At 33.5% G+C, this 3,056-nt stretch overlaps 1 long non-coding RNA gene across 1 annotated transcript; it reads left to right on the top strand.

Moving 5' to 3' along the window:
* Window positions 1–286: 286 nt before the first annotated feature.
* Window positions 287–2,130, top strand: LOC141696929 (uncharacterized). The gene is made up of 4 exons (XR_012564551.1): window positions 287–486; window positions 712–785; window positions 1,259–1,483; window positions 1,884–2,130. It is a non-coding gene; the product is annotated as an uncharacterized LOC141696929 (long non-coding RNA).
* Window positions 2,131–3,056: the final 926 nt, after the last annotated feature.

The following is a 3,056-nucleotide window of genomic DNA, read 5'->3' as shown; positions in this document are numbered from 1 at the left end:
CTAAACTCACTAAAATTTGATATGAGGTAACATTTTTTAATTGTGTTATAGTAGGGAATTCTAGATGTTACCATAGACATGATGAAATTACTTTTGTAAAATAAAAAATAGTGTTAGCATTGATATTATAATTAATGTTACCATATAACTAAATATTTTGGCAGTTGGCCAAATTTTAACCAAAATTTGGGCGGCCCAGAAGATAAAATTTGACCCGTTCTTTTTTCTCAAAGTAAAATAAAATACACTAACTTAAAACTACTAAACATGGTCGATTACACTCAAACTTTAACAAGCACTCATCTTCAACATCCATGGGTTCAAAATTAGGGTTCTTAGTTGGTCAGAGCTAAGAGTTTGGAGATTAGGTTTTATTATGTAGGGTCCTTAGTCGGGTCAGTACCTGGAGCTTAGAGCTTGGAGATTAGGGTTTATGTTTGTAGAGATTGGGGCTTTTTTCTTATAGTAATTTGGGGCTTTCTTCAGGTATGCTCTAATTTTCTTCTATGATTTATCTTCTTGTATCGTTTACTTTTATGGATTTTCGGTTCGATTTATATTTTGGGTTTTTGTAATTTGCGTAACAAAATCAGTTATTAAAATACATGAAAAGAAGTATTGGAAATACTATTTTTACTTAGTTCTCAAATGTCTATCTTCTAATCTCTTGCTGGATATGCTTGATAATTTTCAACCATAAATGAATTCAAGGTTAGCACAAGAGCAGCCCAGTACCTGAAAACAACTTGTTGTCAGTTGAGCCGGCAGGGGTTTTTGACTCACTGGTAAGGAAAATTTCCAATATATTCTTCTTTCCACTAATAAATTTTGTCTGCAAGTGCCTCGCACATATAGTTTGTGTGCCCAGAGTTTTTGCTATTTCCCAAAAATATAGCTTTTTGATCTGGGGCTCTGTTTGTTCATTACTAATTCTCTGATGAATGAACTTTTTGTGCAGTTTTATGCTAATTTTATTGTTAATTTATTGTCTCTGCAATATATTCAATTGAGCATTTTTTAATAATTTCCAAATTACTTATTTTAGTCCTCATCTCGCAAATATGTTATCGTTAGTATAGGCATGTGTAAATACTATTATAGGGCGCCCAAACACTTTCTTTTTGTCTATGTATACGTTAGTATAGGCATGTATAAATACTATTACTTATTTCACTCCTCATCTCGAAAATATATTATCGTACAAATTCTCGTTCCCAAATTGAATTATGGCTCCACCTGTAATGTTTTGTGGTAACAGAATCGGTGGATGACTTAATGGCTGAAACCCATGAATTGGGAGGTTCTACTATAGTTGTTGACCGAACAACACCGAAGGCAAGGACCGACTCTGATTTTTAGTGTTGAATCAAAAAATGTTATGTTCAATTTGAATCTTGTGGTTTAGTTAGTATATGATCTATGGTATCAGGAAGGGGAATCCCGACCAGTAAGTCGAGGAAGTCGAGTGCTACAGAGTGGATAGGTCTGTTGTCGTTCTCTTTGGTTTACTTTGAGATATGATTGTGCAGTCATGGTTGAATATTGAATGTTTATCCACCTATCTGATGTGCATTGGAATAAAGATGCCATATTAAAATAATTGACACTATAGTACAATAATTTGATCATCTGGTACTCATCTGCAGAATTTATACTTGTTCCTCCACCTTGTACATGGAATGTCTTTTTATCTTCAGTTTTTATTCCTCAAACTAATCATTTTCTAAGAAGTAAATTACATTCTACGTAAATTAGTCTGGAGAGAGATTAGAGGTTGAAGCTTACTGGTTACTGAGCTTATAGCTTTCGTGTTATGTATATGATGCAAGAGGTTGTTCTGGTTATCTAAATTTGCTCTTTGCTTTGTATCTCTTTTGATGTAGACATATTACTTTCTATTCCTTTCTTCATTCAAAGATCAACTACAACAACATGTTCGAGTGCATGCAATGGATGCAGTCATGGCTTGTTGGGAACTTGAGCAGTCTCTACAAAGTTTAACATGTTCTTCTCTGGCTATTTAATTCTAATTGTGTCTGTACAGGAGGTTAAGCTTCATGATACATTCATGATTCCCCTACATAAAGAGGCCTGTAAAAATGATTCATATGTATTTTACTACAATTTGTAGTTCACTGCTAGACATTTAGTTTGTCTGCATATCATTATAGGGAATACTCTTAATCATAATATTGATTTTCCTGTATCCTCATAACATCAGTTCATTTTATAAATTGGATGTCTCTTCCGAGAATAAACTGAACACCGTGTTCTGGCCTTACACGAGCATCGATTCACAATAAACTAAGCTCCCATATCCCAACTGTGGTTACATCTTCGTTCCTTGATGTGTGAAATTTTTATCTTCACATTCTAAATTTCCAAATTTCTGTTGCAGAAAATCTGATAAATTCAGACAGTCTGTTTATTGAAGACATGAGACGGCTTTGTGTCATATTTGAACATATCGATAAGTTACTATATGTCACGGCTTCTCTTCATCTTAAGTTCGTACAAGCCCCACATCTATCAGAGGTAATATTCTGGAACTTCTTTAATGTCTACCTCCCAAAATTGGGAACATGCACAGTTGAAGCTGATAATACCCAGGTAAGAATGTTCATTAGGTCATGAGGCCGGATCTGATCTTGGACTTTGTGATATATAATCTCTAATAAACATTAAATCGATATTATTTATATAAAATAACACATTGTAAAGAAGAATTGAGTATTGTACTTGATACAGAAACCCCCACAGTTTCAAATGTATAGGATCATGTTCCACTAAAGAATATTCTAGCACATAAAGCAGCTACAAAGCTCTGGTTCCAGTAGTACAAAAACCGATCACAGTGTTTCAAAACTAGTCCTTGTTACACAAAATTAGTCTATTTCTGAAGTCTGAACAAAATTTGCATTGGCTATTCTTTTAACTTTATAATCATCTTTTGTTAAATATGATAAGCAGTTGTACTTAGTTAGAATTCAATAAAGTATCTTTCTTAACGTGTTGGCAAGACTGCTCTTTATTTTGTTTTGGATCCTTGTAAGTAT

The sequence above is a fragment of the Apium graveolens genome, chromosome 11 (assembly GCF_009905375.1).
Source record: "Apium graveolens cultivar Ventura chromosome 11, ASM990537v1, whole genome shotgun sequence".
NCBI lineage: Eukaryota > Viridiplantae > Streptophyta > Magnoliopsida > Apiales > Apiaceae > Apium > Apium graveolens.
The sequence above is the reverse complement of the archived record's forward strand: the minus strand, read 5'-3'. Positions and strand labels throughout refer to the sequence as shown.